The sequence below is a fragment of the Phasianus colchicus genome, chromosome 8, assembly GCF_987193195.1.
Source record: "Phasianus colchicus chromosome 8, bPhaCol1.hap1.1, whole genome shotgun sequence".
In the NCBI taxonomy this organism is placed as follows: Eukaryota; Metazoa; Chordata; class Aves; order Galliformes; family Phasianidae; genus Phasianus; species Phasianus colchicus.
The window spans coordinates 2,559,541-2,572,186 of record NC_143443.1 but is presented as its reverse complement, the minus strand read 5'-3'; the positions used below and the strand labels follow the sequence as shown (position 1 = coordinate 2,572,186).

Sequence of the window (12,646 nt, the reverse complement as noted above, 5' to 3'; positions counted from 1 at the left end):
ACGGGGAAAAGTAAGTGCAGGTGATTTAGTGGGATGAGAATGTATAAAATGAAAGCATCCAGTGGCAGCGAGCAGGGCTGGGAAGCTGCCCTTCTGCTTCAGTTCAGGAGCAGTGCTCTCCGTTCCCAAATCGCCCTGCCTTCTGGCTGGTTGGGAGAGACTTACGGTCCTCCTGCTAACCTGTTGATGGCCTTTGAAATCAGGGGCGCTTCTTCTCTTTTGAAGGTAAAGAAAAGAATGCATGCAAAGTGGTTTTGGGCTGCTTGCCATGAAAACAGCTCTGTGACTGCTTTTATCCATGCACCAAATTACCCGTAAAAGAGGATAACAGATTAATTCAATTAGTTTGATTTAATCCCAATAGTGTATTGTTTTATTAAGGAGTGCCGTGGCATAATTAAGAGTTATAACCGATTAAACATTTTATAACCGCGGAGCTATTAATTAGTAGTAAATTACAATGAAATTAACAAAGTAACGTAAACAAGGCACGTAAATATTTTAAAACGACAGTGACAATGTATCGAGTGAAAAGCTTCTTATGTAAACCGTCTTTAAAACGAGTTTGACTGCAGAAATTAATATTTACATAATATAATTGCAAAAGTGGAAATGGGGCAGAGATGTCTCCTTTGACGAGAAAAACAAATTTGTAGCCAGATATTCTAAACTGCGTGGTGAAGCCAAGCCTCTGAACCCAGCCTTGTAGTCTACAGGGGGAAAATCTAAAAGTAAAACTGAATGTCATCTTGAGACCTCTTCTGTTTTTGACAGGTTTTTTTGACACATTTGAATACAAATCGGGAGAACTCATGCATTGCTAAGCCTTAATGTGGCTGTGATGTTTTAATGCTGCATCTCAGATCCTGTTCTCGTTCTCAGGGATGTCTGGCTGTGTAAGAAACTGCATGCTTAAGTGATGGGCTGGGTTGGTTCCTCCACAAATACAGGGAGACCTGCAGGCATCCATTCGCCGTTGCACATTACCCTGAGAAATAGAAAAGACATGGAACCGAAATGCAAAACTACAGGGTCAGTGGCACTATGCAGTATAGAAATACTTCTGAACCGTTTCCATCTGGCATCAAATCCATACACGTACACGTGTGTGTTTGTGATCCTCAACATCCTTGGACTTGTAGACACTCACTTGCTTTCAGGTGCTGGGGATTTTGCAGGTGGATGTGTTGTTGTGAACATTAAAGGATGTGAGTTATTTTGTTATTAATTATAGCTATTTGTGGATGAAGAGATAATGGGGGAGATGGAACTAAGAATTAATTTATTTGGAACCTTAGGTCTGTTCACATGGCTGAGGGTCTTCTTGAATAAATCCATGTAAATAGGGATAATATTGAACAAGTCAAACGCAGCCTAGAATGGGACAAGGGGATAAAAAAACTGAGACAACTCCTGTTCAATATACTGCTCAAGAACATTCCTGCCTCTTTCAGAGAGTGAGGGAGAGAGCTGAGTGCTGAGTATGCACAAGTGTGGAGGAGCAGCCACTGGTGTAAAGCTCAGTACAGTTGTGTCATACAGATCCCATCATCCCAGTTCAGGAACTCCTCCGTGTCTGGTGGAGAGCACCAAGTCTGAGTGAGGGATTATGCCTGAGACTGTACATCATCCACTCCGGGGCCCTGGGCAGTCTGGTCTAGCATTAGGTGGAATGGTTGGTGGCCCTGCATGTGGCAGGGGGGTTGGAGATTCATGATCCTTGAGGTCCCTTCCAACCCTGGCAATTCTGTGATTCTGTGATTCTCTCCATCTGCTCTCACGTTGAGAAAGGAGCAAGGCAGTGTTCCCATGCTGTCTGAGTTAAATGCTGTATCCAGTAATACTCAGCAAAGAACGCTTTCCAAAGGCAGGTAGCATCCCCAGTGAGTAAACTGAAGGCAAAAGGAAAGACTGAGATAATACTAACGCTTCTCTGCTGCTGGTTTGAAGTGACAATGGCACTTCATTTTGCCAGCAAGATTTCAACTGATTTCTTTTGCCACGACACTACAGACACAGTATGCGAAAGAGGAGATGGTAAGCTGCTGGGTGAGTGCAGGATGCTCCTTCAGTGAATCCTGGTGCAGTGTGACCAGAGACCATTGGAAAGGAATTCTTGGGAACGCATGAAGTGGAAGAAAGCTTTTGTCAGCATAACAAGAGAAACCCAGAGAGAGGGAGCTCCAGTGTAGACTTTTCTATGAGAATGAGTGATGTTCGACAGAGGGAAATCAAAGGGAGGATAAACTCTTGATAAACTGTGTACATGTGTGCTTTAGTCACCTGTGCTTTCTAAGAAGCGTCTGAGCATCATACATTTCTGCATGCTTTTCTAATGTCTTCTGGGAGCTGTCTTCACTTTTGTCTTATTTCTAAAATGATTCACACAATCCCAGCAGGGCTTTCACGGTCTGCAGGTTGAGGTGTGAACCTGTGTGATCTGTTGTTTGGGCTACAAGCTCACTAAATGAAGTTTCAAAAAATGCAAGAAATTCAATGTCTGGTTTTACTGCCTGTTCTATTCACATCTGATATAACAGAAAGACGCTGGGCTCAGAGATGTCACACTGATCAGCTTATGTCAGAGCCACCTTTCTAACACTGAGAGTTTGTAGGACTCTGTCTGGAGATGGCTCGTCCTTCTGAAGGGAAGAGGGTTGCAGGGAAACAGGAGATGCCTGACCACAACTTCAACTTGTAGTGACTCACAGGTGTTGGACAACATTTCTGTAAGGAGAGCTGAGGTGCCAAGAAATTCTCCTCTTCCATCTTGGAAGTTGAGTTGTACAGTGAGTGAGAATAGAGTTGTATAGCGAGGAGAATATCACTACATTTGTGCTCATCTTGATGGAAACTTTAATTTACACAAATTCTTCTGGCAGAATCAAGCATTTTTTTTCTACAGGAGAGGAGAAGGAATGTTAGCATGCCAAGCAAATCTGCTTCCCTGCTCCAAAGCTGCTTAGTGATGTTGGTTCTCTTTGGAAAAGGGAACACAGCTTCATGCAACCCAGTAGCTGACTATGCAAAAATTTCCCTATGGGAGGAATGGTCTTAGAAATCTGTAGCCATAAAGATCAGAGTTCAGTGCTATCAGTGCTGCACTGTAGGACTTGATGCATTTATCCTTTAGGACCAATGAAGTCTTCAGGTTCCTTTCTCAAAATCTTGTGTTCTGTGTTGGGTGAGGCTGGTCCCTCCAAAGGATGCGTTGTGAAAACCAGGAGAGAACCTGAATTCAGCATGAGCTTTAAGCAGGGGAGAGCCTTTCCTTGTAAAAAACATGTGGTTAGTCTGTGCAGAAAGCAAGTTATGAGTATTCAGAGAGATGTTAAACATTTGTGATTTCTTTTTTGTTTACTGAGTGTATCCTAGCAGTGTAAGGATTTAAGATCAGACACCAAAAAATTGTAGAGATGGAGGTTGCTAAGGTGTTAAGTATGGAAATATATGTACTGTAAGTATCACTGTAGGTAAAATTTCCCTAATTAAAATAAAGATGGTAATTTTCAGAGATGCCTGAGAGTTTCAAGATTCTTGCCTCATGCAAAACGTGGATTTGCATTCCTTAGATAGTTTTAATGATATTACTCTTCATGCTCATTTTAACATACTTTTACAACTACTTCTCAGTCACTCGTTTTAGTGAAGGAGAGAAGAGGCTGAGTGAAAGTGGAAGCAAAGAGATTACATCAAAGACCAAAAAGTAAACTTAATGAACTTTTCAGAAGTTTCTAATGAACAATATCCTGCATGAAAGGTATCTGCAGCCGGGCCAGCAGAGGTGGTGGTGTCTGGGAGGTGAGGGGCATGGGACCTTCAGGTAGGCCATGAGCTGAAGTGTAACCACCTACTGGAAACCCTACCTTCAGCTTAAGCCTTACGTCTCTCCCTTGTTCTTTATTCTGAATATCAAAGCTTACTTCAAACCAGAATCTGGATACTTTTATGCTGTTGTTTTTTTTTTTTTTTTCTTTTTAAATAAAGATAATGGCATGGCTGTGCCAGCTGCTACACACAGCACTGGGCAGACTTTAAGTGGTGGGAAGGGAATGGTGCTCGTTGTGACTGGAAGCATGCTTAGGGTAACCAAGGAGGCTGGAAGTTCCCTGATCTCACCATCTCCAGAGCCTATGAGCTATGAGCTATAGGGTCAGCTATGACAAACATCCTCTTAGGACAGCAGGGACTGGGAAGGAGACAACTAGTCCTTTGATCAGCTCTTTCCACTGTGTGTAAGGTCCCTTTTCTCGAGTGATACGTGCTGCTGGTGCAGCTGCACTCGGGGATGCTGACTACTACCCTTGGATTCTTGTCTCCTGCTCCTTGGGCTTAGTCATACTTTTGTACCATCGTGCCCAATCTGTGTTCCTGTTCTTGATTTCGTTCATCTTCCCACACAACTCCTTGGTGGAAACCTGACCCTTCTTACAACAAATGATTTTCCATTTGTATACTGGAAGTGTTTGTACTTACCATCAATTCCATCAGTCTTCAGGAAATTAATAATTGTAGGCTTCTAGGCAGAAATACTTTGTGGCTTTGGCATTGCTCATGAGTGTTCTTCCAAGAGCAGAGTTTTCTGAATATGTCCTCTTCACGAGCTTGTCCTTTTTCCTCTGCTACTGGAGAGATATTCTACTGTATTACTCAGAAGGGAGAAAATTGTCCTCCAAAAAAAATGAGGATCTTTGAAATTTAGTGAAAACGTGTTTCAGATTAAATGACAAGATTTGTTTTTTAGGCAGTTATCAATGGTAGAAATTAAGTGAGCCTTGAATTACAGCCTTGAGAATGTATTTAGTCAGCAAAATAATTTGAAATGATTATACAAACATGCAATTTGTGCTTCCTCTGTAATTTAATGACAATGTACACATCTGGTTACAAGAGAAGATGGAGCAGAATTTCAGGATGCCTTCTGTTGGTTCTTGCATCGCTGAAGAAACAGCGTAGAAATAAGAGGCCAAACGTCCAGTCGTTGATCTGAGATTGGGTTTAGGGGTGACTGATTGCCTACTGCATAACTGAAGGGTCCCCAGTTCTTGCCTCCCAGGATGACTTTGGTACTGCACAGTATTTTCAGACATGGGCTAGGAATTAGTTCTAAATTATATAGAAAGCACATCCTTATTGGACTCCGCCATACTGGTGTTATTTTCTTAAGTTTTTTTATATCCCATCCCTTTCTTCTGGGATTAAATAGAGTTAATGTTTGGTTTTGGAGCATTGGCATGTCTTTGAAGTGAATCCTTCAATCCTTTGCGTTTACAGCATTTCGAGTCAGATTAAAGTAGTTTTGGTGAATGTGAATGAGATTGATTTTAGAGGAAACCAATCCAGAAGCCCAGTTCCAGTGGCACCAAATGCTCTGCTCCCTCCAGCAGGGAGGTAAGCGATGGATCCCTCATCTGCTTGGAACCACAGGAATGGTGGGGGTGTGAGTGAGGCCTCCAAGCTACATCACAGTATGTGGATGGAGACACCTTACATCTGCTGATCCCTCCTCTTGCACCACGTCCCAGGCCAGTGTCACAGGCACAGCGACCTTCTAGCACAGCAGAAAACTCAGGGCTGAAGCATCTTCCTCTTATCATTAAAAAAAATCCACTATTATCACTATCTAAACAGCATATGCTTCTGGAAAATGTGTTATACTAAAAGCCCTTGATGAGTATGAGGAAGAGTGTTCTACAGCGTGAACTACAGAAAGCACGATGCATCTTCATTACAGAAATTCAAAATGACGATCATTTATCATAAAACCTGCTGACAGTAGGCATTAATCTGTTCGTAAAGCAAGTAGTAAACCTTGTTCCCATGGCAATGCAATTTGTTGTATTCTTCCACGACATGCATGGAAGGCTGGGCATTGTCTGGACGAACTAATTGGAACCTTAATGCTGTAGGTCTGTGTGGATGAAATATGTAATTCTTTTGGTGGGATATTGAATTGGTGGTAACCATGGTGCTGATAGAATGGTCCTTTCATGCAGAGCAGTGCATGTGCTCCAGCAGCAGCTGTCCTTCTGTCCTGGTTGAGCAGTACATTGTTTGCCTACTAGAAGGCACAGAAACACAATCAGACATGTGCTGTAACAAACTGCATATTGCTTACTTCTTATGTTTGCTCTGTTTTTAATTTTTTGCCTATACTTTTTATGTTTTAGAGGGAGAAATGTTTTCATCTGTCTGACCTGTTCTGGGGAAAAGTTTGCTATTCCTACATACAAATTGCTGTTACTGAAGTTACCTCATTTTACTTCCTTATTTTGAAGGCTAATAAAATAGCATTTATTTGCTTTTCTGACATCTTGTTTGAGGTCAGCACAGCATCCACCTGTGTCTGCGAACTTCCATCAACCTTAAAAAGCCTCAAGTTCTTTTATAAATCCTTCCTACCCAGCCTACCATGCATTCATTCCACAAAAGAACAAAACAACAGCTTCAGTTATTGCAGAGGGAACCAGCTGTACCTAACTATGTCTACTTTCTGCTCTAAGAGCTTGGCAAGCTGGATAACTCGAATGTAGGAAATAGCCAATGTGCTGTTGATTAACAGAATAAGTTTTGTTGTTTTACTGATCAAGTCATGGCTTTTTGCATATTCTGGATAATTGACTCCTATTGCATAGATAACTAATGAATTCTGAAATGAAAGAGGAAGCAGCAAGATGCAAAACATCTCTGCTTCACACAGAATTGGCTGAAGATAATGCTAATGGGTGCTCTCATAGAAAAATGAGCTGAATTTTGCCAAGAAAGGTCAAGTGATCCCAGCAATGATGCAGTTCAGTTTTCAAGCTAGCTACTAAGAGTGTAGAAGATCCAGCCAAAGAAAAAGTCCCATTCAGATGCACTGAGTCAATCCCACCCCTGAGATTTGGCCTTTGGGGAGCAAGTAATGCTCAGCCCACACCGTAGGTGTGCCTTGCACATTGCAGCTTTTTCTATTTTGGAACTGTCTTACATAGATTTGGTTTAGGTCTGTTGTCCCTGCCCTGTCTGAAAACAGGTCTATATACAAATTCTTAGTTTGAGATTACAATTTTGGGCATGACATTGGGAACCATTCAGAGCTTGAGTTTTGTTAAACAAGGTTAGCTTACAGTCACATTTTCTGAATGGCTCAGCAAACCATCCAAGCAGTTCTAATCCTTGAAGTACATACAAGAGTTGCTATTCTGAGAGGCAGCATGCATGCAGACCTCCAAAAGTTTGGTGCAAGATGCTACCAGGATGAGGCAATCTGAGGGAAAAATCAGAGCATACCCAGTGACCACTCATTTCGTCTGGTGGGCTCCTCACATCTCCTCAATGTCCTGAGGTCTCCTTTTCCTGTTGGGTGTTTTAGGTTGGGGAGTGACAGAGAACATCCTAAGGTGGAATTAGAGATAAGAGCCTGCTAGCTGTGTCTTAAAGTAGATAGTACAAAAGTATGAAAGTTAATGAGAATTTTTCCTTCATTTCTTCTAGGCAACTGTATAATCAATGGATATTAAGATGTTATAATTATGAAATAAACAAGAGAGTTAGGCAAAGGAGGTTATAATAACAAAAAGAGAATAGATAGGATGCTTACCTGTATCCTAGGCTTGCTTATGCAACTCCAGCAGAGTGCATCTTGGCATTGTTTTCTTATTTGAAGCTACCTTCATCAGGAATAAAATAGCAGATATCAAAAATTTGTTTGTTTTGAAAGCTAAAACCCCTGTTTTAAAAAGGGAAAAACATGTGATACCACGTGTTCTTATCAGTTGGTAATTAAAATATGAACAGTATTACTAATTTTCTATTTTCTATTTTCCAGGTAATCAACGTATCATCTAAACATTTGTGTCTGAGCAGTGCAGTTAAGGTACCGTTATTTCCCATTTAATATTTTCATGCTTTTGGCAAAAGTGGTTTCCAAAATTCACTATCCAGCAATGCATTTAGTAACATGCATTCCCAGAAGCTCAGACTACCTCTTTATGGGTTGTTTTCATGTCCCACTTCATCTAGTGCTTTTCCTGGAAACTGCTCCATTCTTTTACTTACATTTCTTATGCTAAAACATCTGTATAGAGTTATATGATGAGAGTAAGGCTTATGTGATGCACTTGTGACTGAAAGTCATGTCCTTTATAAAGATTAACTTAGAAAACGATGTAGGGAAGTGATTGAAAATCTATCCATAGGAAGCTTTTGGAATGATGTCTGCTGCACGCTCCACGGCACTAAGAATTAAATTGTTGATTTGAATCACAAGATGGAAATCAGCTCAGCAACTCAGCTGTACCACAGGGAAAAGATGGTTCTTTTTGTTGGAAATGCATGTCATGACCTGGGTTCTCTCTCTTCGAGTCGTGTTTTCACTTGTAAATTTTTACCTGGGATTTCAAATAAAGAGTAGCAAAGCATAAGAAGGTGGAAATATTTCAGGTTCTTTTTGCTGACGTCTTGCACTGAATTCTGATGGTGGAGTAAACTGCAGTGTAAAGATTTTCTTTGCTATGGAAAACACAAAGGAAGTATTAACTGTTATCACACTAAAAAACCTCATGAACAATACTTGGCAGTTGTTGTAAAGTGACACGGTATAATTCTTATCCATGCATTTCTCTCCTCACTGTTTCCACTGCACTTCTAAATGCTCCATTATTAGTTTAATATTGCAAACATTAGGGTACAAAACCATCCTACATTGCTATGTTTCTTCTGTTTCTTCTTCTACCAAAAGGAGAGATGTTGTTTTTGCTGGGTCTGTGTGATTTATTTGCAGGAGGGTAAGGGATAGGAAAGCTGTCATTTTTATTAGTTACCTCTGTTGTAGAGACCGAATGCATTACTTTTCTGATTTTACCTCCAGCCATGGCAGTCTGGTAGCAAAAAATCATAACGTGTGTTTCAATATGGGGATAGTGCTTTTCACCAGTGCATGCTAACATAGGTGCAAAGATACTAAAGAAAGTTACATACAAATTAGATTATTGCAACGTTTGTATTTACTGGAAAAACAGTAATCAAGAACATAATAAAAGTGGAAAGTGGGATAAAATGCAAAAAGAAAGAAGAATGCGTTAGAGGATGATTTTCTCAGACTAACTTAACGTTTTGTTTTTGCTGAGAAAAGTGGATCTCAGACTACACTAACACAGTGGGCTTAAGCTATCTAGATTTCAAGGAAGCATTCATTCAGTACAGTTCCCAAAGGAAATTATTATTTAAAGTGGAGATGGTGCAGATTCATAAAGGAATTATAAGAAGCTGGCTCAGGCAGATAAGGAGCAGGGGAAAGAGGAAACCATGGCAAGCTGTAAGGAGAGGTGGCTTACCAGGTTGCAGGAGGCTCATTAGAAGTATTGGGAAGGGATAGGTCTTGTGTCCAGTTCTGTGGATTGCTTCCTTTAGTAATGTCAGCACAAAGTCTTTGATAGAATTTGTTAAGCTTGCGTGATACTGTGGAGGACACAAGTGTTTAATGGATGATTTTTGATGGCTGTGTGGATTAGTATAACAAAGACAGGCTAAAATTTAATAAGTGTGCTGCCATTCTCTCAGTGGTTATTAACAGGGTTGTGTTTTGTTTGTTTGTTTGTCCAGATTACAAAAGCTGAAGCTGGGCAGGAATCTGGGCAGTTTCCTTCAAATCCTTCTTACCAAGAAGTCACAATTCAACCTAAATAATTTAGAAGCTAGGAAATTAAATGCTCTAGATTCCAATCAAAGAAATTCTTGGATTTTAAACTTTGAGTTCCAAGTGTTATCCTGTGAAGTCTGAGGCAGCTGCAAGTGGGAATCCTAGCCTTGCATTGGATGACCATTGCAGGACTACAAGAAGTAACAGACAAGGAATTGATCTTCACATAGCAGCCCATCTGCCTCCTCCTGTCCAGAAGTCTCCAGTCAGCCCCCAGACCTTGAAAGCAGCCAGTGCACTTCAGTGCATTGCCCTTCCAAGGGCAATATGGCTAAGTTTTACCCTATGCCTAACCCTGTGAGAATTAATCATTAAAGCCATAAGGACGAGACACTCTATTTCATTATCGTAAAGTTGCACTTCTGCCAGATAAAAAAAAAAGCTGCTTAGATGAAAAAACATGGTCTGTAGATAAGAAACAGAAGTTAGAACTGAATGATCAGTTTTCTGAGTGAGCGGATGACGGTAGGAGGGTCTCAAAAGAATCTGTGTTAAAACCTGTGATACTCTTCTGATAAATGAACTGGAAAAGATGACAGTGTGCTGATGATGCTTTTATTCAGAGCAGCGAAGTCGAGTGCTGACTCTGTAAAACTGCAGGAGGATTCTGCAAAGCTAAGTGGCAGAGCACCTACAAAGACAGGTTGAGGCTGCTAGGCTAGTTCAGCGTGGGGAAGAGAAGGCTCCAGGGAGACCTCATTGAGGCCTTCCAGTACTTGAAGAGAGCTTACTGCAGGAGAACTGACTTCTTACTTGATCTGATAGTGATAGGACAAAGTGAAATGGCTTTAAACTAAAAGGGGGTAGGTTTAGGTTAGATGTTAGGAAGACATTCATCACTGAGAGGATGGTGAGGCTCTGGAACAGGCTGCATATGGATGTTGTGGATGCCTCATCTCTGGAGGTGTTCAGAGCCAGATTGATGAGATCCTGAGCAGCCTGATCCAGCCTGTGGCAAAGAGGTTGAAACTACATGATCTTTAAGGTCCCTCCAATATAAGCCATTCTGTGATAAGGACAAGGAAGAAGTAACAGGCAGATGTTTCCCCTCTTCTGCTATGCTCATTTCTGTTGCATAGGCTTTCTTTACTTGTCATCAGAAGGTAGATTTAAGCATGGAGAATTGTAGAGAAGGACAAGTATTGGCACGGTGTGCCTCCGTACCTCCCCATTAAGGGATTGATGTGCTTTCATAACAAAACAAACGTCTGTTTGCTTTTTAAAAATATATTAAGGGCTGAAATACAAGTGAGGTAATAAAACATAATAATACTGATAGAAAATCAAGTGGATTTAAGTACATCTTTGGTATGCTTTGATTTGAAGTTAGAAGACATACAACCAAAGACAGGAATGAAATTCTCAAAGGACGCTCCAAACACAGCTGGGACTCGAAAACAGTATTTGCTTACATTGGATTGGTCTCAGAGGATGTTATGGATGTTTTCATGTGACATATTCAGCCACCTCAGAGGGCTAGAATACCAGTCATACCTCCTCTGCTCTCCTTCACTTTTCATGTCATGTAATTTTTGAGATAGAATCATAGAATCCTTCGAGTTGGAAAGGACTGTTAAACATCATCTAGTCCAACTGCCCTGCAATGAGCAGGGATACCACAGCCAGATCAGGTTGCCCAGGGCCTAATCCAGCATCATCTTGGAAGTCACCAGGGATGGGGCATCAACCACATCTGTGGGCAACCTATTCCAGGGTCTCACCACCCTCACTCTAAAAGACTTTTCCTTATATCTAACCTAAATCTACCATCTTTAAGCTTGAAAACATTTTTCCTTCTTCTGTCACAACACACCCTGCTAAAGAGTCTGTCCCCTTTTTTCCTGTAGGAAAGGTCACCTCACAGCCTTCACTTCTCCAGGCTGCACAGCCCCAGCTCTCTCAGCCTGTAGGAGAAGTGTTCCATCCCTTGGATCATGTTTGCAGCCCTCCTCTGGATGCACCAGGTCCATGTCTCTCCTGTACTGAGGACTCCACATCTGGACTCATTGCTCCAGATGAGGCCTCACCAGCACAGAGCAGAAGGACAGGATCACCTCCCTCAACTTGCTGGCCACACTTCTTCTGATGCCCAGGGTATGGCTGCCTTTCTGGGCTGTGAGGGGACGTTCCTGACTCATGTCCAGCTTCCCATCCACCAGCACCCTCAGGTCTTTTTGGCAGGGCTGTGCTGAATTCTTTCATCCCCCAGCTTGTATTGGTAGCGAGGGTTGCCTTGACTCCAGCTGCATGATGTGGAAGTGCAGAAGCTGAATCATAATGCAGCAGTAAATCTGGGACTACTGTGTTAAGGACAGCGGGGGCACATATATATGCAGTTCTGTCTGTAATTCCTAGAAATTAGAACATGTGGAGTGTAAGATTTGCTTGAAAGATACCTGCACCTTCTTATATTTCCAGTGACTAACAATAATCGTAAAGATACACTGTAGTAATAGGGTATGAAAAATATTCAGTGTTGGGCAAAAAAACCTTCAGGCTTGTAGTTGTAAAAACTTCTGCTGCTGTGTCTTTACTGATAGAGTTAGCAGTGGAATATTACTATCAGCAGACAGAACTACAGTCTGTTTACACCTTCATATTCTCTGTGGACATCCCTAGATGGAAGAGTCCTTGCAGACAGGTGGGTGCTGGCTGTTGGATGTGGCAAGACTCAGACTATGTTTTTGCTCACAATCAAGTGATATTAGATATATAGGGTCTAAATTGTTTGGATCCGTATACAACATAGGTGCTAAAAGTCTGAAAGATTATTCAGTTATTTTAAAGCATCTTAATTCCATAAATAATCTTGGGATCTTGGGTAAGAATGTCAGGTGAAAAAATAAAAAGGCAAATTAAAAGAAGATGAGGAATGTGAGAAGCCCTAGTCATGCGAAATAACATATTTGCACCGACTTGCTTTTCATAAAATGTCTAGAATGATAGAAAATATTGCCCTATCAC

General features: G+C 41.3%; 1 protein-coding gene across 1 annotated transcript in view; it reads left to right on the top strand.

The window, feature by feature from the left end:
* The window catches only part of PCDH15 (protocadherin related 15), an 858,090-nt gene that overhangs the window by 435,067 nt on the left and 410,377 nt on the right, over positions 1-12,646 (top strand). The window contains exon 8 of the mRNA XM_090144727.1: positions 7,811-7,858. The gene's annotated coding sequence lies outside the window, so the exon portion shown is untranslated. The remainder of the gene's footprint in view (positions 1-7,810; positions 7,859-12,646) is intronic.